Source organism: Barbus barbus (assembly GCF_936440315.1).
Source record: "Barbus barbus genome assembly, chromosome: 12".
NCBI classification, from domain to species: Eukaryota; Metazoa; Chordata; class Actinopteri; order Cypriniformes; family Cyprinidae; genus Barbus; species Barbus barbus.
This window is the reverse complement of record NC_136740.1, coordinates 18,049,640-18,075,387: the sequence shown is the minus strand read 5'-3', so window position 1 is coordinate 18,075,387 and position 25,748 is coordinate 18,049,640. Positions and strand designations below refer to the sequence as shown.

At 36.5% G+C, this 25,748-nt stretch overlaps 1 protein-coding gene across 1 annotated transcript in view; it reads right to left on the bottom strand.

Moving 5' to 3' along the window:
- LOC306878268 (polypeptide N-acetylgalactosaminyltransferase 1) overlaps window positions 1-25,748 on the bottom strand; it is a 119,331-nt gene that overhangs the window by 66,191 nt on the left and 27,392 nt on the right. Inside the window, exon 2 of the mRNA XM_079430509.1 lies at window positions 11,695-11,814. The gene's annotated coding sequence lies outside the window, so the exon portion shown is untranslated. The remainder of the gene's footprint in view (window positions 1-11,694; window positions 11,815-25,748) is intronic.

Below are 25,748 nucleotides of genomic sequence, written 5' to 3'. Positions count from 1 at the left end.
TTGTGAATTGCGGGGCAGAGCTGTCAAGATAGGGGTATGATTCTTTTTGGTAAGGGAGTGTTTGCTTTGCTGACTACATTTTTGGTGATAGCATTTCTCAGAAATTGCTTTCTACACCTTTAAGAAATGACAATTCAGACGGGAATTAAAAGTACCACATGACACTAGTCTTTTAAATTAAAAGAAAAGGTAAATCCAGCAAAGGATTTTCACACACAATACCGATTCAGACAGTAATTAAATAACTAGCACCTGTAAACGCTGACATGACAGTATGTCCTTATGTAAAACAATTATTTGATTAGGACTACAGAGTATAACATTACTTGCTCAATGCAAATATTGCACACATACAACACAATCAGCAAATACCAGAGCGGGACTGTGATTGTTCTTTTAAGGTTTGGAGTTTCACTTCCTGTGTTACTTCCTGCAAGGGATTCTTACCGTGCTTTCACGTCATGCAATATTCATGCTGTTAGCTGATACTGAGACATATGGACAGGCACACCACCTGTGTGTCACATACAGAGGGGGGGGGGGGGGGGGGGGGGGGGGGGGGATTCCTGTTCAACACACCACACACAAACAGGAATATGAGTTAGCCTTCGATCACACAAACAAATCCACTACATGAAACATCAGAGAAACAGACAGACATGTGGTGGAAAGAAAGGGACAGGAAGAGAACGAGTGAAAGAGCAAGAACACTTTCTCTCTACGCCTCCAACTCTGTTATCTCCCGTTCAAAATGTTTCAGTAAAGTTCTCTTATTTCGGACACAAACTAGCACAATAGAGAAAAGAGAAAATGTCAGACAAGATTATGATATCTGTGATAGTGCCTATATCTCCTCTCATGCACCTTTTTATATCAAATATACATAAAAAAACAGATAGAATGACAGAAAAACATGATAGACAGAACAACAGACAGACAGGCAGACAGATGGAAATAATGATAGCTAGAAAGAAAGAAAGAAAGAAAGAAAGAAAGAAAGAAAGAAAGAAAGAAAGAAAGAAAGAAAGAAAGAACAGATTTAAAGACAGAGAAGACTGAATGACAAAAAGAATGACAAAATGAATGACAGAATGACAGAATGACAGAAAGAACAGACTGACTGACAGACAGAAAGAATGATGAAAGAACGACAAAAAGAGACAGAAAAACTGAAATAACAACAGGAAGAACAACAGACAGATGGATAGAATGATAGAGAAAACAACAGAAAGAATGACAGATAGAGCAACAGACAGGGAGAAAGATAGAACAACAGACAGATGGAAAGAGCAACAGATAGAAAACAGACAGACTGAAAGAACAATAGATAAAACAGCAGACAAACACAGACAGACAGACAGACAGACAGATGAAAGGAAGATAGAAAGACAGACAGATAGAGGGACAGACAGAATAAATAACAGACAGGCAGACAGACATTAAGAATGACAAATCAACAGACAGATGGAAAGAACAAAAGACAGAATGAGAGACAAAAACATAGAAAGACAAGACAGATGGAGAGACAGACAGACAAACAGACAGACACAGAGACAGAAAGATTAAAAGACAGACAGACAGACAGAAAGAACGACAGATGCAAAGAGCAATAGATAGAATGACAGACAGAGAAAGACAGAAAGAAAGAACAATAGATAGAAAGACAGACAAACCCATAGATGAAAGAGAGATAGAAAGACAGACAGCTGGAAAGACAGACAGAAAGAATGACAGACAGAAAGAACGACAGAACAACAGACAAATGGAAAGAGCAATAGATAGAACCATAGACAAACAAAGACGGACAGACAGACACAGATGGAAAAAGAACGAAAGACAGACGGAAAGAACAAAAGAAAGACAGATAGACAGACCGATGGAGAGACAGACAGACAGAAAGAACGAAAGAACAACAGACATGAAAAGAGCAATAGATAGAACGACAGATGGAAAGCACTATAGATTGATTGAATGACAGACAGACGGAAAGAAAAATAGATAGAATGACAGAGACATATAGATATAAACATTATCTGAACTGCATGCCTATTGACCCCTATTTATTAATGAATTGCAAATTAATCTTTCTCTCTCTTTCTCTCTCTATAAATATACACACTGCAAATCTGTCTTTAGTTCTAGGTTCTCGGACAAACAACACTACTGAATGGACTGCACATCTGTCCCTCACAAACACATTTCTTTCATTTGTGAAAAATTCAATATGGTGTCTACACTTACAACAGTCAAGTGTCCATTTGCACATTTGTGCAGGTCTTGACTTCAGTATGACATTGAATTATGCATATTAGATTAGTCCATCCCAAACAGCAGCCAGATAAATGAATTACAAGTCTGATGGCATTACAGTACGAATGGGTCATAAAAATCGAATGAGCTGCGCTTTAACAGATTTCAGCTCAACTAACATGCGTGCAAACTACAGGAGCGCACATCCACACCGCATTGAAGATCATTATCAGCCGATAATCGCTTTGGGATGTTTGATCGGCGGTCTCTAAAAAGGCAGATCTAAAAAAAACAATCTCCAGCTGATGACGCACGTGCCGTGAAAGGTTTGGCACGACATGCAGCGGCACCGTCTTTAGTCTCTGTCCGGCGCGGGTGAAATAATTATAATGCTGAAGGTGAGGTACAATTCATATTTATTCAACATATAAAGTAATTTGAAACTTTCTGTGAGACTCTCCTGGAGACCGTGCGCTCATGCGCACTCACAGCACACACACATAATGTCAGGTTCACATTACTCTGTTTGCAGTGCGTATAGTGAGTATATTTCTCCGTGCTCATGTTAACGGATCAGAGTGTTAACACTGCACGCGGTTGAGGTCCAGTAGTGTGTTCCAGGAGCGGTGCGTCTGCAGCAGTGCAGATCGTTTCCGCACTGTGTCTATCTTTGCTGTACTGCACGCACTGAATTAAAGTGACAATGCGTTCACGGTGTGTGTGTGTTCACTGCTGTGTGTGTGCACGTTGGATGGGTTAAATGCAGAGCTCGAATTCCGAGTATGGGTCACCATACTTGGCAGTATGTCACTTCACTAAAAGTGCTGTTGTAATATGCATTGTTTGCGGTAAATATGAGCTTGGATTGACACGAAAATGTAGTAATTACACCAGGGCTCCAAACTGCGACTAAAATGGTCGCATTTGCGACCAAAAATATTAATTTGCGAGTGAAGTTTTTGCTGAGGTCGCCACTGGCGACTATATATAATTTGCATGAAAGGACTTTTTTCCCGATTGTTTTGCGCTCACATCTTTTGTTATGTTCACGTATTAAACTTACATAAGACGATGCGCATCAAAGTTTTACTGGAAAAGAGTTTCAAACAGTCCTCGTCTCTGCCGCACACAGTCTGCTGAACGCAGTGAGAGAGACCTGAAAGGTGATAATATAAACACCAGTACCCCGCGTCCACACGGTCCGTGTATGCGTCCGGATCGCGCGAGCGGAGAGTATCGCACTTAATGCTCAGGCGCGATCTCTTTAGCACCTCAGTTAAAGCAGCAAGTGAACCCATTATATATTTCGATTTACTACTATAGTATGAAATGAACATGATCAAAAGGTAAGCAATAAGAAAGCCTATAGTACAACTTACTGAAATGTTTTATGTAAAAGCTCATTGTTTCAAACTGAGGAAATGTATAAAGCTTGTAAACATTGCATTGTAATACATTTACCTCAGAATAACCACTCAGTGTCCATAAACTCATCAGTCAGCTAGAAAAATAACTATAAAGAGGAGCGTTTTGTAATATTAATATTTTTACTTATTGTGTTGTACATGATTCAACTCCTCCTATAAAATTGCATTTTACTAATGAAGAAAAACAGACTGAATGTGTGAAAGACGTGACAACATTTATAGGATGCACTGCTCTCAGTTGCCAAGTGATGCTTATGGTCCATGATATTGGTACAGATTCTGTGTAACGAACAATTCTTTGTGACTGTATATTTCAAGTTGTAAAAGACATTTAATTCACACTTTAAGTGAACCTTAGTCCCCCGGTCGACCTGATCATCTACAAGATGGATTAAAATCCTGATAAAGCCTAGAAAAGATAAGACATAAACACATGACAAAATGATTGAAATGTTAAAATAGGGGGGAAAAATAAAATGATAATAATAAAATAAACCACTTTTATTCTGTGGCACCTAAAAAAATAATTTGGCGCCTAAGTTTTTCTTTTATAGGAGCCATTGGCTCCTTACTCGATTTTTTTGTCTGGAGCCCTGAATTACACTATAAATGCATATAATTAAATTCTACTGTGTTTCAGAGTCATCACATGTGGCTTTTTGGCTAGGTTTAAAGGAAAAGAGCCCTGTTAGATAATAATAATAGATGGCATAGAATAATAGAGGCAAGAATAGATGGCACTCATGGAGGTATGGAAAGCAAAGTTCTTTATAAATCGCAGGATTGTTGTAATAAAGATTTAAATGCAAAATAAAATCAGTCGAGCTGACTGTTTCTGCCAGTCATAAGTTAATTTAGAATGTTTGTGATAACATAAGAAAAGTAGTTTAAATGTTTTGCCACTTGCTTGAGCAACTTAATATATAAATCTAGAAGTAGCCTAAATGCAAAAGTAAAAAGCATTGAATAATGTGTTTCTTATATTTATTGCATTTAAACACGTCTATAAAGATTGTATTACTGTAAAAGAAAAAAGAATCTCAATGAAAAAGCATTTTCAGTAACAATGTTTGGATCTGAAATCAAAATGAAGGATAAATGTTGTGTTTGTGGTAAACAGATGGATCAGTAGTGGACTCCTGTGTGAAATCAGGCTTGTAAGCTTTTCAGCAACAATTGTAAAAACAAAAATGCACTGGATGATCAAACATTTAGATGAGATAAATGTATATTTTTGAAAAATGTCTAAGAAATGCCAACCCTCCACCCCTCAAATGAAAAAATCCTCTCTCACAAGAGTCACCTAAGAGGGGAATCCCCCCCCCATTTTCAAAAATGAAATTCAGCCACTGAATAAATGTCTAAAAATACTGATTAGAGTATCACTATAAATAATTCTACATGATAAAAAGTTGGCTTTAAAAAGATCGGTATCAGTGATCGGATCAACAGATACTGCTTTCTGTGATCGGCCTCAAAAATCCTGACCGGAGCACCCCTATTAAATATGCATCATGCACACTGAGGGATCATATCACAAGATCACATGATTACAACAGTTATCAGTATCAGTAAGGGCCATAACTAAGGTAGAGATGGAGGACTAGTTTGTTTGTTTGTTCGTTCATTCATTCCAGATTTTTACTTTAGCTTTAATATTTCTTCAGAGATGCTTCTTCTCAGAGAGGAGTTTAACATGCCAACAGTGTGTGTTTAGACTTCCAGTGTGGTAAACTCTCTCTGAGAAGTTGCGTCAATCATAACAATAAATTCCAAGGCAATTATAGAGACTTAGAATCGCCTGCTGTGAGCAATGATTCTGCTATTTTGCATAATCTGCAGGTCTATGATAGTTGTGCAATAAAAAGTGTACATATGTAGCCTGTCTATTGAAGAGCTGTGTATTCTTGGATTTAGGCTTGGCAATTTTATAATTGTTCGTCAATGTGCACATACAGATGCATTTTTGAAATTGTGTATCAAGTTGGATTCAAATGTTAAATGTTCTTTTAACTGGACAGAAACTCATTAAACTATATTTCTTATTCATGCACACCGCCTTGGCAAGAAACTCCCTCAGTGTCAATACTGTACTAAATAACTTGGCATTTAACACACTAAATACAATTAGCACTACCACTCAAAAGGACTTTTCCTGCTGCAAAGTGCGCACTTCACACATCATAGTTTGCAATGGGGGATTTTTTGAATTTAGGGTTTAAATAGTCACAGCTAACACTTCATTGTTTGTGGGTTTGCATGTTAGCAGTGCAGTGGCAAACTGTTGAAGGCTACATGATACACGCGACTGCTGCATTTTACTAACTTCCTTTTAGGTATCTTTCAGAGGAACAAAGGCAGTCTGGTAGGGGAAGGGCAGGGACATCAGAACCCGCTGATTGTGACCCATGGTTAACTGTCTTCAACAGGATTTGAAATAAATATAAATGCTTCTTGTGAAAAGCTGGTGTTGATCATTGGGGTCCCTGCCAGCACCAAATTTCAGTGTTTTTCCAGAAACATCAATACTGAAGATTGAGAAATTACACTGAATTACACTGAAAAGACACTACTCGATAAAATCATATCTTATTTTGTACCAGTCAAGATTATCTAATCAAACACAAATAAGAATTGATTAATGAAATTAATTCATTATGAAAATCACAATGGTTAAAAAAAGTTTAATGTCTAATGCACATCTGAATGACCTAAGGCCTAGATTTTTGTAACGGTTTTTAGTACATTTGCTAAACCATATCTCCTACATACTGTTCCTCTTGAAGCACTACATAGCAACAAAAACACTACATCACTACATCCCAAACACCTGTAGCACTTCAAACAATCGTTCTGCATAAGTGGGGATGAATAGATTTATTGAAATAGATGTGTGAAGTGAACCGACTGCTTCAGTGACAAAAGAGTCGAAATAAGCTTACACTAAAATTGTAGCTCTAAAATACATTGTAAATACATTGTAACTAATATATTACATATATGTGTGAAGCAACGTATAAATAAATGTATACTTTTGTTCAGGAAGGACACATTCAATGTATCAACAGTAACAGTAAAGTTATTTCTATTCATCAAAGAAACCTGAAATAAATGATTCCATAAAAATATTAAGCAAAATAAAAGATATTTTTAGAGTATAACAGAAATAAATTACATTTTAAAATATAAAGTTATTTCAAATTGTAATACTATATTTTATAATATTACTGTACTGAATTTTTTTTTATCAAATAATTCTTAAAGAACCGAACCCAAACTTTTGAACTGTGGTGTAGTTCATATCTATCGGCAAAAACACTTTGTGAAAGGTGATGTTTTCTTTTAACATAAACCCCAATTATCAACAATTCACAGAGCGGTTTCTAAAAAGAGATTAGCAGAAAAATGAGCACAAAGCCACCTGTAAAATGCATTGAAATACACAACTGAATTAAACTCACATATTGTAGAAACACGAGCCACTTACTGTGAGAGCAAAAAAAAGACTGATATGGACTCCACGTTTGAGAGAGAGAAAAAAATTGAGAAATGTTTGTTTCCTGTAATGATAATTCCTCACGTATTCAGAAGAGGTGTTGAAAAAATGTTCAAGATGTATGTGTGTGTGTAATGATAAAACATCAAAGAAAAAAATCCAACTCCGAGCAGGATGGAGCTGCCAGACTTAGTTTCATAATTAACACACAAGTGAGATACGCTCCTGCATAATGAATTCTCTGTGAATGACAGCAAAAGAATCGCGGCGGTTTAACAGACCCAAACCAGTTATCACGGCGAGCTTCTGTATCCTAATGACTCCTGCAGAGCACGTCCAGCTCCTGCTCTATAGAGACATCCAAGCCAGTGTAAAACCTCTGCTATCGGCCATGTGTGGGAGTCATTTCTGTCTGAAGCATCTGTCTCAGCTATTCATATTTGTGACCCTGGACCACAAAACCAGTCATAAGTAGCACGGGTATATTTGTAGCAATAGCCAAAAATACATTGTATGGGTCAAAATGATCTATTTTTCTTATTTGCCAAAAATCATTAGGATATTAAGTAAAGATCATGTTCAATGAAGATATTTTGTAAATTTCCTACTGTAAATATATTAAAATTACATTTTTGATTAGTAATATGCATTGCTAAGAACTTCATTTGGACAACTTAAAAAGGCAACTTTCTCAGTATTTAGATTTTTTTGCACCCTCAGATTCTAGATATTCAATTAGTTTTATCTCGCCCTTATGACTGGTTTTGTTGTCCAGACTCACATTTGTTTTTTTGTGGTTCAGATATTGCATACAATGGCAAAGCATAAATGTGCGACAGTAGCTCAGCTGCTTTTAAAAATAGTGTAGCTTTTATAGGGCCCTATGATTTCTGCAATGCAGAAAACGCGGACGGAATCGCGGAATAAAACGGAATTTACAGTTTAACGCGGAATGTCACGGAATTTGTCAAAGTTTGGATGAATTAATCAAAAGTAGGTCATTACACTTAAATCAAATCGCGATATGGACTAGTATCCCTAATAAATAAATTATTTATTCATGCTTGGGTGTCGGCGGTGAATCTATTACTATTATTTAGTAGAATGTATGTAATACTACTTCTACTTACCACTACTGTTGAAAAATAATAAAACTTTATTTTTTAAAGAAATAATCACAAAATATTTCACTTTTAATAGTAAAGCCCCTTTATTTGCCAAAAATTTTAATGTTTAACTTTCATTAATTAAAATATAAATTAAATCAATGTTTTATGCCTTCATCTGATAACCAGTAAAATTTAAATACACAACACAAAATTTCTGAGGGGAGAAAAACATTTCATAAGGCTACTGTAAGAATTAATAAAAATTGTTTGTAAAATAATTAGACATGCATCCGATATCATCCTGCTGTGATGTCTGTTCATCAAGAATAAAAGAAAAAAGAGGAAATCAATAACTTTTATATAGCTGTAAGTATTCATCTGTCTTTAGTTTAGAATTTAGTGTTTGATAACGTTATTCAATTTCTGTATTTTCTGCTGAGGGGCATAGGTAGCCTAGCTAAATATAACATTTATTAAAATGGGTTTATGTGAAGATTGCTTTAAGTTCACTTAAATTCTAAGTGATTTTTAAAGTCTATCTGTAAAAATTGATAGCTCTTAATTATAATGTAATGTTTAATGGCTTAGTCAATGGTTAAATGTTAGGGGAATTGTTTTTATAGGAAAATCATTATTACTCAGTGATACTGGCCTTCAGTCATAAAAAAGATGCCATTAAACAAATAATGAATGTGAAATTATTGCAATATAAAAGTATATTTAAAAAACTTTAATGTTAGGTGGGATTAATCGCGATTAATTTCAGAAAAATGCGCGACTAATTAGTTAATTTTTTTCGGTTGACAGCACTAATTTTTTTTTTATGATGGCAAAGGTCAATTTTCTTCAGCCATTACTCCAGTCTCCAGTGTCACACGATCCATTAAAAAGTATTCTAATATGCTGATTTGCTGCTCAAGAAACATTTCTTTGATCCATCCTTGCTGAATAAAAACAATTATTTCTTTTACTAATTGAATTTAATGATTAATGATTCCCTGTGAATCATTAAATATACATTGGCACGATGATTTAAGTCTCACAAACCTTGTTTCATTTCGAAATGAACAGTGATCATATCTTGCAGTTATGAAAGGCTGATGTGGACTCGTCATTGATTCAAATCGATAACTCATGAGTTTGTGAGACTTTCTGAATGATTCATTAAGTACCTCATGAAAGTAATTTGTTTGGGTAATACCGGTTGCTATGTATGTTTTGTTTATTTGCGTGCAGCTCAATAGAAAGATGTTTTCTTGCCGTTATTTTAGTAGCACACAGTTTTACACATTCATTTCAGACTGCAAGATAACCACTGGTGTGTGAGTGTGTGTGTGTGTGTGTAGACCCATAACCAAACGTGATATATATGCAGTATGAAAAATTCCCCTCTGTCCTGACATAGGAAAAACTAATGTTCTTAAATAAACATAGCTACTACTAAATCCAAAGCCTGCACTTGAGTAAAGATGGATAGAGAGAAAGAAGAAAAGGAGGAGGATGTAGTTGTAGTTCCCACTTTCTCAAAAATCCCATGTGTGTTTATAGGGATGGGCCAACCATATAACACTATAATAGCATCCATGTTTTAATAGGTCAGCAGTATTACCCAAAATGCAATAGTGCACAATGTACCAGTCTAATTTCAGAAACCGGCAGTGAGTGGTGATTTCACCATTTCTCAGACAAACTGCTGAAGGTGTGTGTGTGTGTGTATATATGCCAAAAGGCTTAAAATAGAGGGACATAATGAACAGGAAACTTTCAAGGCTTCATGGTTCTATTCTCAAAACTGCTAAAAAAAAGCTTTCCTACTTTTTTGTTTTAAGAAAATCTTATCAAAAATACAGAAGACCGCTCAAAGAAACTGAGGGAGGTTCATTTTGATGCAGAACATCCACACATTGTAATGGCAAATTTGGTGTAGAAATCAGACTGAGGAACAACTGCGCTTCCCCCAAGCCTGTGTTTGCAACTTCCTCTTCCTCTCACAGACGATTACAAGCCTCGAGCACAGGCTCTTTCAAATCAGCACAGCTAACAAGCTACACACACACAAAGACTCACAAAAGAGCGAGAAACGGGGGTGACGGAGATGGAGGGAGCTGTGATGCAAAAACTGCATCCAATGCAGAAAACAAACAAATTGATTATCAATGCAAAGCCTGGCAGCAACAGCAAGTACAATTAAATACTTCAATTCACAATCATTCAGCCATTTCGTGGTGTAACCCAGATCAATATACATTACTGTCTATTTAAAGTTTAGAGTGCTATACACACACACACACTCACACTCACACACTCACATTATAAACTAATTTCTGAAAACTCAGGGAACCTTTTGATTTCATTTGTTAGGCAAAGATCTCATTAAAACAGACCTGAAACCTTTTTATCATCCCCTTATTATTATATTTTGCCACTTTGAATGCCTTATTCAAACACATTTTATAAAACAGATAGTTTCGGTCCTTGATTTTGATTGGTTGAGCCACATTCGCAGCTGTTGTAAATTACTCTACAAACATACACTTTTGTTTTTATTTGTGTAGAGCAACCACTTTGTTGCAACCACAACTGTTTCTGAAGAACTACATTGTTTGGCGGAAGAATACTGTTTTTATTAATATTATTGCACTTTATTTGCTCTGTTTTATTTTGTGAAACCTTACTACGTATATGGAATAACCATTTTATAACGCTTCGCATCGTGCCTAACAACGCCCCTTAGCTGTTCTAAATTCTTGGGGCTTATGGCTTTATTGTTGTTTGGCTCTTGCTCCACTTTAAATCTTAAATATGAAAATCCATACAAAAGTGTAAAGTATTACTTCCTAAAGATGTAAAATTACAATAATGTAAATAAATAGTGAAATAAACTATTTTAATATTTATTGTGTGAAAATGATTTATGTACATTTTTAATTGATAACTGACCCACATTGAGGCCTTATTTCCATAACACAAAATAAGATGGCATATCATTTAAATTAAGCTGTAAATGAGTTAAATTGGGAAAAAAAATTAACTAAGATTATTTTGTAATTGTGTGGATTTTTAATTCATAAAATTTTAGCTGTGAAGTTAACCTTAGCAAGCCAATAAACACAACATCACTTGAGATGCGGTAAAATTACAGTGCATTGGAAATTTGTATTATTTAAAAGTGGAAAAATAATGTTTCCAATTGCGTAAATTGTAAACTTTAAAAAAAATCCATCACGTTACATAGGGAAAGACTGCAAAAGTATTCTTCGCTTTCAGGCACTGCAAACTCCTTCATTGTCACGCTAAATTAATCATGCATTGTGAGTAAAACTGAGCAGACATTCATTCACACGTTGTATAATAAAGAGACTACCAATAATCACATAATGACATAATTGTCTGCTGTATATTAAGTGCATACCTGTTGAGCTGTGTCAGAGCCTGTGAAGGAAGACAGTCTCGTATCCTACAGCGCAGGGCCTCCAGACGAGGGGAGGAGCTTGAGGTCCCGCCACAGAAACCGGTTACTCACGCATGCTCCCTGTAACATACAAAGACAAGCATTAGAGAGATTAGACCGCGCAACAGTAACACTACAGTAACAGCATTTAATAGTGACAGGCTGCTATAGAGGCTATCACTTTTTCTGATAACTCCTGTGAATGATCATAAATTTAGAGTTTTGTCAGTGAATAATGCATATTTTTTAAGTGTTGAGTAAATATTATTAAAAAAAGAATGCATCTAAATTTATCAGTAATTTCTGTAAGTACACTCGGGTTCAATCTTAAATTGTGAAAATGCTATTTGTGTTTCGTTTTTAAATAAAATTAGTATTCAAATATAATATAAATATATTAAATTAAAATACAAATTTTAGATAAATTTTAGATTTATAACACTTTAAATAAATACTGTGCAAATACAAACTATTACACTAAATAATTATATATCATATCAATACCATGTTGTTTATCAGTTTTCACCAGTATGATGTGGATAAAATTTCTCTGCAGTACAAAGCAAGTAAGTAACTTTGGATAAAAGCGTCTGCTAAATGACTAAATGTAAAATGTCAAATGTATATGCAAATGTACACGAAAATGTAAATAAACAACTCAGCCACTCAAAAATCACTTTTAGGCACATCCAAAACAAAATGAACTTGCAATGACTAGAAACAAGAAATCAATAAGTAAGCCCGTTTTTAGCAAATAAATTCAATGTACACCCCTGTGCCACCACTATCTATACAATCAATCGCACCCTCATGAATCATAATATGACATTAAGGACAACATCGACCACATCAGGTGCAGCATTTCAGTCAAAGTCTAAGACTTTCTTTTGTAAAAACAAAAACTGATGTCTCTCTATGTCATCTATAAAAATTATCTCTAAAAACTGTTTATCAGACATCCCACATTCCTCAACTCAAGCAGAATAACCACTATGACCGGAGATTAAGGTGAGTCATGGGAAATCAGAAATCACTATGAAAACGAATCAGCCACATGCAGCGCAAATCTATCAAATGAAGAGCAAAGTCATGATCGAAAACGACTACAAGATTATTTCAGACAGCATCTCCTCCTCTTTCCAGCCTAATATATTCTCTACCTTTCCTTCATTACTTCCCTCTCCATGCATTGTATGTGAGTTTGTAGAGACGATGGAGTCAGAATCGGTTCTCAGCGAAGATGAATAAAAGATCAGCATGCAGCCCGACATCTCTATCAGACGGAGAGAGTGACACTCGCACACACAGTAGCAGCGAGGTCTTGAGCGAGGTGCTGGTCACTGAGCAGCTCCGCTTCATCAAAAGCACTTTTATAATCCCTCACACACTGTACAGACCTTTCCACAGTCCACCACACAACACACACAACGCAATGACTGTGTTTGTTAGACAAACTTCCAAAAACCTGATTGTGTTTCTGAGGTGTTTGACATTGCTAGTGCTAGAGCCTTTCCCAGGAACCATAGCAACGGCTGCTAGGTGAACAAAGGCCCGATTAAAGACTTTCATCTACGATGGGCAGGTCACTACAGTAACAAACAGCCTTTATATCCTTCACAAGACACCAAGTACACACATAGAAACATATTTCATATATTCTCCTAGTTTTGTTTTAGTCAAAGTTTCTTAAAAAAAAATTTCCTTTAGTTTTATATAACCATTTTCTACAATAAATGCCAAGCTGTCATACTAAATGATTATCACTTAACATTATTCAGAACTTAATGTACTGAGTGGATATTAAAATGCCCCGATGTACAGAGTAAAAAAACTCACCAACAACTTTAGATGTTAGTCCACTTGTCAGACAAAATTTGGTTTTACATGATCATGTGTAAACATGCTAACATCGGTGTTTCTGGACAGTTTCAAACAGGTTGTTTATGCTACTGTAAGTTTAAGATGACATGAGTAAAATATATATATATTTTATTTTTATTTTTTTCTTTGTTCAGTTTGCCCTACCTCAACGTCCTAAGTAGGAGATATGTCAACATGAAAGATAGGGCTGTGTATCACCAGCAAAGTCACAATACGATAAGTAACACAATACAGGACTGCACTGAATTTCACCTCAGCTGAATTTAGTAAAACAGCTGTTTATTAAACACTGCATACTATAGGGCCATTTCTATCTATAGGCAGAGGAGACAGTTGACCTCTGCATTATGAAGGGCCTCCATAACTGTACCACAGTACAATATAGGTAACGGCATATGTTTCATGTTTATATTGTGCACTCCCCACCAGGTAAAATATTCTGATTGTTTGCATCTTGTTTTTAAGCCCATAAATAATAATGTACTCGTTCTAATAAATTCATCTTGTAATGTACTCATTCTAATATATTAAAGGTGCCATAGAATGAAAAACTGTCTTTACCCTGGCATATTTAAATAATAACAGTTCTGTACATGGAAATGACATACAGTGAGCCTCAAACACCATAGTTTCCTCCTTCATATGTAAATCTCGTGATTAAAAAAGACCACTGAAAAACAGGCGAATCAGAACATAACACCGAACCATCAGAAGCTCTGCAGGTATTGTAAATAAACAAGCGCGGACAACAGCGAAAATAACAAAATAAATTTTATGTTCCAGGCCGTGCAGGGGGTGTGCAGTGCAGGGATGGGTTGGTGTCTGTATTCAGAAAGGCACAGAAAGCAAATAACGCGAGCCACTAAAGGGACATGGTTAGCTCCTTGCTAGCGGTAGCCTGTTACAGTACATAAGATTTCACTCTCAGTAAGGAGAGATGAGGATGATGGCGAATGACTTACAGATCCTGAGCACCACTGACAAGCATCTGATCTTGTGAAATGTGTGGTAAGTACTGTTGCTCCATAATGTAAACATAGTTTGTGTGATCGCGTCTCTTGAAAGTGAAACTATAACGCGATCGATGGATCGTTCAAAAGCAGTTTCAATGCCTCGCATATTAATAACGGCTCCCTGATGCCCGCGTTTTATATACAGTATAATTACCCGACGATATAACTGCGAGAGAAAGTATTTAAATATATATTTTCCTCCCTGTGCTTCCTTCTTGCTGATGAGCCGTACTGTGAAACAGCCAATCAGAGCAGAGCTCATTATTATTCATGACCCTGCCAAATAAGCCAATAACAGACCGTTTCATTATAGGGAGAAATCCTAGGGTTGTAAATGGACATGTAAAATCGTTTCTGGAGATTTTTTGCCCTTACCTAAGCCACATACCTTCTGTGTAGATATCAGAGAACAATTTAAAATACTGTATCAATGCATTTTATGGCACCTTTAAAAAAATCATCTTTGCTGATAGGTTATCATTGCACAAATTAACACGCTCTCTACGTTTAAAAAAAATAGCAAGCTACAGTGGAGAGAGAGCGCGTACACATGGTTGCCAGGTTGACAAAGATAAGTATCACATTTAGCAGATATTTCCGTATTGCGCAAGTGGGAGGCTCTGTTTCAGCGATTACATCTCTATTTATCAGGCAACCCAGTTGTGGTCCTCTGCGGCCAGATTTAACCTTGTTGTAGCCTATATATTATGCTCTATTCATTTTTATTTTTAGAAACTCGCACTTTTCTACTCAATTTTAAACAATGTTCTTATATTCAAATTAAGCACGGTCCACTGCTGCACACGCGCCACAATATTGATACAGGGCCAGCTGTATCTCTCAAATCTCTGTGACGATACCGATGTATCGAACACAGCGCTAATGAAAGATATATTTTAAACAAAATGAAAAAATGGACAAAAATAATGTATCAAAAATTTTATAAATTAATAAAAAAATAGGGATGTGCAATACATGAGTTATTTATTAGTTATTTGAATTTTTGAATTTTTTTATTTATATTAAAAAAACACATGATGGGGAATGGGGAAGTTTCCAAAAATTTGGTTGATTTGACACAGAATGACCCGATCTGTCCTGGCTAGTCCAGTTGCTGAATACTAAATTGACATATTCAAATACTGAATATTTGAATATGCTGATAACTACCGTGACGTGATCTGCGTTTGCATAATAATTTTCATAAACGGTCTAGAAATTGTGGATTGAGATGGAGTTTTGTTTTGTGAATGTCTACTACAATGGTGGACTACACTATTTTATTTCAAAAAAGCAAAGAAGATCATGATTTCAGGATGTCGCTTTAAAAAAACAATTTCATAAGCTAAAAAGAGCTGATATGGTTCACAAGTAATAAGGCTAACGACACCACTAATACAACAAATCCTCCTCTCTCTATGGCCTGATCCTCTTTCCCTCTCAAATGATGAGCAAATCTCTCTTTCAAATGAACCACAAGCAAAGATAAACAGTATTTATGAAAAACACTGTGAGCACACCTGGAATGAAAGGAAGAGGGTAAACGGACAGCCACAAAACCACACATGGACATGCTAAAACATGCTAGCTCTCTGTCTGTGTATTTCTGCCAAAAAAATGTTGTTTCAGTCAGACAGAGAGCCCACTCACACAGCACATTTACCCTTTATCTTCACTGGACACAAAAGAACTCGCACAAAGGCACTTACATTAACCCTCTTGCAAACACATAAATAAAAAAACAGAGCTGACTGTTCTCAATGAAGATCAATTCACTTTCAGCAGCAAGGCTCCTGGACTAAATTGATCACAAAAGCAGCTGTTCTTCCCTCTTAAATACTTTATCACCCTCAGAGGGCTGCACCCCTCAGGTCAGCTGACTTGCTGCCCAATTACAGTTTTTTACAATCTCTATGACAACGTTTTCAATACTTTTAACAATTTTACTAAACTCTTAACGCAGTTAGCACAACATCTGTTTGTATAGGCCAGTGGTTCCCAACCTTTTTTTCAGGGAACCCATATTTTAACATTCAATTTTAACACATATATATATATATACATCATTAAATAAACTAAAAATATTGGTTGGATGACTACAACACAACATGTTAACTACTAACATGTATGACATTAAAATAAAGTTTTGACAAAAAAGTTTCAAAATGATAAACCTCACATTTCATTTCATAAAACCATTTATAAGAAAAGAGATGAGTCAAAATGATGAATGATTATAGGTGATTATATTATTTTATCAGATTTTTAGAACAATTTTCATCAACCGGTTAAAATTTACAACTGTGCATAAAAAATTCGGTCTGATTATTGCATTGATTTGAACAATAACGGGAGACAGGCCAAAGTGGGCGAAGATAAAAATCTTTGTCATTATTTTATCTTTCTTATGAAAAAATAAGAACAAAGATACACATTACAAATACACAAAATATACAAATAAAACAAACAGTGCTTTATTTTCAGGTACAATAGGTGTATTTAGCAGAGCATTCAAGAAACTGAATGAACAAATATATAAATAAAACACTACACAGACTGATTCCTAAAGCATCTGTATCAAGTTTTTCAGTCAAGTATAGTGAGTGATTTTTCTCTTTGCGTTTTGTTGTTTTATTAATGTTAAAGGAATAGTTCCCCCAAAAATAAATATTCTGTCATCTGTCAATTCTGTCATAATGTTTTATTTTTATACCATCATTTACTCAAAAGTAGTTTTAAACCTGAATGAGTTTCTTTCTTCTGCTGAACATAAATGCTATTTTGAAGAACATGGAAAACCAAACAGTTGCTGGTCCCCATTGACTTCCATAGGATTTTTTCCTGCTATCAAATTCAATGTGGACCAGCAAATGTTTGGTTACCCTCATTCTTCAAAATATCTTCTTTTGTGTTCAGCACAAGAAAGAAATTAATAGAGGTTTGGGACAACGTGTGAGTCAGTAAATAATGACAGAAATTAAATTTTAGGGTGAACTATCCCTTTAATGACAGTCGACAGCATGTTTAGTTCTGTCCCTTTAAGAGCTGCACGCATCTATAGACACGTATCCATTTTTCTCTCAACGGTTTACTTTCATTTTAGACATAACCAACTGAGTCTATATGTAAACCTTGTGTGTTTTGACAGTATTAGCACAAAAGATAACTTAATTCAGTAATCAGGTGCTGTTTGACAGGATTTTAGTGCGTGCGCTTCTGGTGTATGCGCTCAGAAAAAGCAGACGTCAGACCAGCGCGCAAATGAAACATTTAACCAGCAAGGCTTGTATGCAAATAATGTACTTTTGCGATCACGAATAAGTGCAGTGTCCTGTCAGAGTAACTCTATCGCTGTATGTCGTGTTGTACAGTATATAGAGACGGAGGCACCAGAACTGTATTTGATAGAATATGTTCTGTAGCACGATACTACGATATTACTTCAAAAGCAGATCGTGGAGATATTTTTATCGTGAGCTTGGCGACCCCTTGTAAATCTTTAGCGACCCCCAGGTTGGGAACCACTGGTATAGGCTATACAAGTAACACATTTCTTGTTGCTTTGACACAAAATGCATGCAGTTAACACAAATGTAAAATGCTTGAACTTCTTTTACACACAAGCTCAACCAAGACCAAAACAATGGATTTTTACTGCCAAATTTACAAATGCTTTCACACTATATCAGAACAGATAACATCATTTTCTAAACCTAACTTATAGGCTAAAGTCAGGGGGAAAGCTGTTCATATTGTGAATGTTAAACACAAATATATCCTGTATTTTATTCGTTAATGAGAAACAGCTGCTTGCAAATATATAAATTACAGCTGATTCCCATCTAGGAAACACACTCAGGGGTTGAGGTTCTTTCAATCACATGACCATACAATATACAGTAAAAGCCTGAACTTGTGTGGAAAAGTGCACTCCTGCATAAATGTAAGATTTTAGAAGACCTGCACGAAAGACTAGAGCCAGAGGTAGAAAGGGGATAGATGGGAGACCCCTTGTCAATACAGGGCTCCAGACAAAAAAATAGAGTAAGGAGCCATTGGCTCCTATAAAAGAAAAACTTAGGCGCCAAATTATTTTTTTAGGTGCCACAGAATAAAAGTGGTTTATTTTATTATTATCATTTTATTTTTCCCCCCTATTTTAACATTTCAATCATTTTGTCATGTGTTTATGTCTTATCTTTTCTAGGCTTTATCAGGATTTTAATCCATCTTGTAGATGATCAGGTCGACCGGGGGACTAAGGTTCACTTAAAGTGTGAATTAAATGTCTTTTACAACTTGAAATATACAGTCACAAAGAATTGTTCGTTACACAGAATCTGTACCAATATCATGGACCAGAAGCATCACTTGGCAACTGAGAGCAGTGCATCCTATAAATGTTGTCAAGTCTTTCACACATTCAGTCTGTTTTTCTTCATTAGTAAAATGCAATTTTATAGGAGGAGTTGAATCATGTACAACACAATAAGTAAAAATATTAATATGCAACAGCGCATAAATATAGCAAAACGCTCCTCTTTATAGTTATTTTTCTAGCTGACTGATGAGTTTATGGACACTGAGTGGTTATTCTGAGGTAAATGTATTACAATGCAATGTTTACAAGCTTTATACATTTCCTCAGTTTGAAACACAATGAGCTTTTACATAAAACATTTCAGTAAGTTGTACTATAGGCTTTCTTATTGCCTACCTTTTGATCATGTTCATTTCATACTATAGTAGTAAATCGAAATATATAATGGGTTCACTTGCTGCTTTAACTGAGGTGCTAAAGAGATCGCGCCTGAGCATTAAGTGCGCTACTCTCCGCTCGCGCGATCCGGACGCATACACGGACCGTGTGGACGCGGGGTACTGGTGTTTATATTACCGAAAGTGTGCGCTTGTGGTCCGCATTAAAGAGCACCCAAACCGCATCATTTGAATTGCGTAGCATTTTAAAGCTGATACTTTGTTTATTAAAAAGTAAGACAGCACAAAGCTTTTTGCGATTACTGAATGGCAAGTGCGCTTCAAATAACAGGAAGTCCATGCATTACCAGAACACAGCATATAGACTAAGATCTCGATAAGAAGATCGACCGGACAAGTGTAAATGCATCTGGTTGTTGAAACCACATATGGTAATTTTACTCCTCCCATAATATTAAAGTAATAGACGTGTGAGAGCGTTTTATAGGCTATATGGCATGTTATAGTCAGATATGACAGCGCAATGCAACAAGCATCACCGCGGATGAGTAGCGGAGTATTTCTTCAGCAAGCGACGCGCAAACTGAATGAACCTGAAAGTACTCAACACACAATCTTCTTCATTAAAAGTAGCGAGACTAGCTTATCTTTCCAGTGCTGATGCCGCGCGCTCTCTTGATATTGAAATTAGCTGATAATTAATAAAATTATCCATTGCTTTCATTGACGTGAACTCCGTTATATTTGCATATGAAGCGGGAATTGAAGAACGGATTTATATCCGTTTTGCGAAGACACATTTATGTGGCCAAGTGTAAATGGGGAAACGTTTTAACAAATCATATAGATATCCGATCAGAGAAAATGCATGAAGTGACCAGGTGTAAACAGGCCCTTTCAGGTCTCTCTCACTGCGTTCAGCCGACTGTGTGCGGCAGAGACGAGGACTGTTTGAAACTCTTTTCAGTAAAACTTTGATGCGCATCGTCTTATGTAAGTTTAATACGTGAACATAACAAAAGATGTGAGCGCAAAACAATCGGGAAAAAAGTCCTTTCATGCAAATTATATATAGTCGCCAGTGGCGACCTCAGCAAAAACTTCACTCGCAAATTAATATTTTTGGTCGCAAATGCGACCATTTTAGTCGCAGTTTGGAGCCCTGCAATATATGTGATCACATGGAACAATGTGGCATTCCACCATTCCTGTGCAGTCACAGACTGGTTTAACACCCATCCGAGAATGATGTCCATTTTCCTTGCCCCTTACTCTACTTTCCTCAACCTCATTGAGGAGTTTTTCTCAACCTGGAGATGGAAGGTTTTTGACCAAATGTCCCTCCTGGATGCAATGGATGCTGCATTCCAAGACATCACAGCTGAACACTGCCAGGGGTGGATAAGGCATACCAAAAGATACCTTGCCAGAGAACAAGATATCAGGTGTGATGTGGATGACAACATGTGGCCAAATGCAGAAGACCTGGCAGATTAGAAGATGGCTTTTTCTGTTTGTATATTTTGTACTTTCATATAATAAATAAATGGCAACTGTATTGCATATTTTTGTTATCTTGCAGTAATGTCCTGTTGCAAATATAGCACAGGACATTCATATTGACATTGAGTCATGTTTGCGATAGTATTTTCACACTGTTTTTCTAGAGCTGATGTCAATGGAGCAATTCAGTGATTAATCTACTCAATAGCTTTGAAAATTACGAGACGTGATGTTTTTAAATAAATCACTGCTTGGAGGAACATAAATTACTCTGCTCTGTCAATACACCTTTCATGCATGCCAAAGGAGAAAAAAAACAACAAAAACACAATATTTCTGGGCAATATTTTTTCCATTATCTCACTCTGTGTCTCTCTGACACATCGTCATATGTTCAGATTTGATGGCATCAGGGCAGCGTGACAGGATACAGCCTCTGTTCCACTGCACAGCCTGACACTGACTTCCTGCTAATAGATCCGTCATCATCCCAAACCATAAGGAAATGGATGGCACACTATTCAGGAAAATGTTTTTTTTTTCTCTTTCACACGCACACCAGAAAATATGTGCTTTCTCACTCACAGTGATACTTTCTTTATGAGATCAGCAACCACATTGATGTCAAAGTTTCAGAAAGGAAATGAACCCAGACAGAAAATCATTCACAATGACACCTGTCAACCAATACCCTACTGAAAACACAGACAGGAGGATAGAACCCCTCACTGCTTACCACGGTAACATGTCAGGGTCACTTGGTCACATGTTAATAAAATGGCAAATCATTTATTAAACCTATGTTTAGCGATTGAGTCATGGGATATTCCCCAAAGAAATTCAAACTTTTTGTGTCAAGCTTAGAAAATAATGCAAAATACCCTGAAAGGATCATAAAAGTGGTCCGTATGAGAAGCAGCCATGTTTGAATCTTGAACAAATCCAAGGAAGAAAATAAGCCATACTGGTTTGGTACGACTTGAAGGGAAATGACAGCAACATCGTTTAATCTTCAAACTAGTGCATTTCATCTGACTGCAGATCAGAAAAGGTAACATGACAGGATTTTGAAGGAAATCACAGCCCACTTATCAATGTGCAATATCATGTGATATCAATATCAAAATTCCTCTGGCTCTAATGTGACCGAGACTGAGGAATTTACAAGGGTTTTATGTGGACGCACATGGCGTGTAATACCGGTGCTATGTAATATGCTGGCACTCAGCCGAGTGTTATATGAAGCCTGCTTGGTTTGCTTACATAAGATACAGAAGTGTTACAGAGACCATAGTGTGTGGCGTTTCACAGTTGAGCATGTAAAACCGCACACACCCTGGGGCCTTTACTACTATGAAGAGTGTGTGGATATAACAGCACTGGAATATTAGGTACGTCATCTGAGGCGATGAGGGAGCAAAAGTGACTCTGTCCATCTGGCTCCACACCACGCCTAAGAGAGCATGAGAAACGTCTGAGAGCTCGGCCTCAAACGACACATGCGGCACTCACTCAACCCAACACAGACTGCTAAAACATGCTAAGCATCTGTGTCTATGGGTGGAGAAACTCTGCGTGTGTGGGTGTTTGTGTGTAAAACCCAGAGAAAACCAACAAAATGTCCCTCCTAATTAAAATGCAAGGCACGCAAGCCACAACCTCAACCGATGTAATAAAACTCGCACACAAAATCCATCATAAACCCGACGACTACCTCTTTCTTACTGCTATAAAATTGCCACATTTCAGAAGCATCACAAAATGGCAACAGATAAAACATGTTTTATCATCCATTCATTACTGAATGAGATAAAGAGCCTCTATATTCACCTCAAGAACTGTCTGAAACTGAAAAAAGTTACCGGATATAAATATGCCTTCTAGCCAAGAAAATGCATTTGTATTTTTCTATATATTTTTGATACAGTGGCTTTCAGATTTCAGATCTTCGGTAGTATTGTGATACTAAAGCCGTTTCCACCGCAGGAACTTTCCCCAGGAACTAGGGACTTTGGGCGGGTACTCTGTGTGTTTCCACCGCAGGAACCAAGATTTAAATAAAGTTCCAGGTAAATATTTGCCCCTCAGAAAGTCTCTGCTCGCGAGGTACTACTTTTTCAAAGGTCCGGAACTTTCAGAGGCGGGACTTGGGCGCTGAACATGCTGATTGGTTGAATTAGCGCAGCATTGTATTTCAACCACCATATATTATTATTATGAAGACAAACAATTCCCTTCAGAGATACATTCATTTAAACACCACCCCATTTTCAGTATAGATATTTTTCTCCAATATTTCTAACATTGCAAACAGTGAGCTTCTGCGTTTGGTGCACTATTTTCTCTGCTGCGTGTCTAAGCTCTCCTTTCCTCGTTACATCTGTCTTCAGCGTGTCCCGTATCTGGCCTGTGTTCATGTTTACACACTTTTATTTCCACAAAAATGCATTTTGGGAAATGATTGCAATGCAGTATGTGTACATATCCGGAACAGACAAAATACCCATCCGTGACAACCCTACTCAGAACACTGGAATGAAATTGAAATTGAAATGGAATTCAAAATGTAAAATGAATTAATATTCAATTACATTAAATATTAATTCTTTACATTAAGTTCTGTCACTTGCCAACTATTCTCACAACCTCTATACTGGCATATGCAATCAAAGAGCTGCTCCTTTAAGGGACAACAGCCACATACAAACGGGATTAAAGCATGAAAGAGATTCATTGGGATTGAGATTGGGATTATGACTGACATACAGAAGGTCTGGACGCCGATTAATTTCCCAATTCATCCAGCATATGAATTACCTTGCAGCTGAATCAATTCAATGTCATTCGATGATTCCAACAAGTCTGAGTTTTAGTTTCAGCACACATTCCTAGCTCTGCTACATAACGGCTTTCAAAATGCCTTCTGAATTAATGTTCAGTGGATAGAGACCAACGTGTCCTCGCACACGGGTCAAGTACAGACTATTGTCTGACAGCTACATACAAGGGTCAAGTGCAAAGAAAAGAAGCGCAGGAGTTTTCAAGGCTACTTGTCAGTGTCATTGAGCTGGTAAAGTTGGTGAAAGCACAAGACCAAATGTAGCAAGTGGATTTATTGAGGGGAAAAAAACTTTCTGCTACACTGTAAAAGTTAAGAATACTCAAAACATTTGAGGAAACTTATTTAAAATAAATGTTTTCTATTTTAATATACTTTAAAATTGTATTAATTCCTGTGAAGCAAATAATATTTTATCAAAACAAACTATTTAAACTGATAGAATAGAATAGAATAGAATAGAATAGAATAGAATAGCCCCGGGATGTCGGGCTAGCGATTTTGCGAGCCCTGCACAAAATTAGCACTTAATTTCTACATTTATTTTCCTCGTTGTCTGATGCAAAGCATGCTGGGAACTAGAAAACGCAATCATTTTAAGTTCACCTTACTACAACAACATTTTGAGTTTACAGAACTTATTTCAATTAAGTCCAATGAACTTACATTATTATTTGAGTGTTATTAACTCATTTCATTTCATTCATTTCACTGTTCGGTTTGACAGTGTAATTGAAAATGTTAAATGGCAAAATTTGCCAAATATCGCAAAATGAATTGGCTTGAATCCACTCTCTGTGAGTCGCATTGGATAATAGCAACTGCCAAATGTAAAAGTTTAAGGCATTTTTTTTTTTTTTATCTATGGGAGGTTCTTTGCCCCTTTTATCCCACCAGGTAGACATAGCAGTGTAATGGCATTAAAAGCAGCACGATCTGAGACACATGCAGTAAGGATAAGTTACACACTAATGTACTCAGAACTTTATTAACTAAAATAAAACTTACCTGTAATTGCTGCCTTAAATTTTGAAGTTACAACCTACTGTAACAGTCTTTGCACTTTTACAACCACTTTGAATTGAATTACTGAAGAAGAAAATTGAAACTAGAAAATTACTGCTGTCATATTATTAAGTAAAATGAATGGAAACAAAGATGTTATGACATAAGATTATAAAAAAACATGTTTTATAGTAATAACTGTGGTATTTCTTTTTAAAATATGACAGAAATACACCACTTGTAGTCTCCAGACCTGATCCATCAATGTAATAAAGATCCCACTGAAGTTTGCTGTAATGTAGGCGTCCATGTGTTTAGTTGAGTGAAATGTGATTCCCTTCAGTGCAGCCCACAGTGATCTCAGTGCCATATTACAGCCAACACCCCACCCAAACCCTAATGCACACACTCTCTCTCATCTTCAACCCTTTTCCTCTCACTCCCTGACCCACTTTCTTTCTCTTTTTGGTAGAACATTCCACCATAAGATTGGCAGAATTAAAATGTTACAAAGAAAAAAAGGTTGAGTGTGAGAGAAAGACTTACGTAAATCTGTACAACATCATGCACAGCTTCTTCGCTTTCAACTTTTTTCAGTCACTCTCTCTCCCTGTTCTCTGTGTTTTTTCCCTGGCAGAACTCCCCTCCTCCATCTTAACACTACTCCAGTCTTAAATTTCAGCAGAAAGAAGAAAAAGAAACAGTGCAGAGAGCTTCCAGACATGTCCAGGGTGGGCGGACAAGCTCATACAAGAGCCACAGGGCATCAGGCAGACACCACGGCCTGAGAGTCAGACAGAATGGCCCAGAGAACTCTACTGTATATGAGGAAAACAAGAGTATTATTTCGGTTCATAGAAGCGATTAACTGCTTTCATATCTTTAACAACCAATCTGTCTTCTTTATGGTCTGTCTCTCTTTCTTTTTAGGGATTTTGCAGCAGAACAAGGAAGACACTCTTCACTTCCAACTCACAGACATAAACCATCAGGAATGTTGGGAGAGAACATGTGGTTTAAGAAGAGCTGAGAAAAAAAGTTTGATTTATAAAATG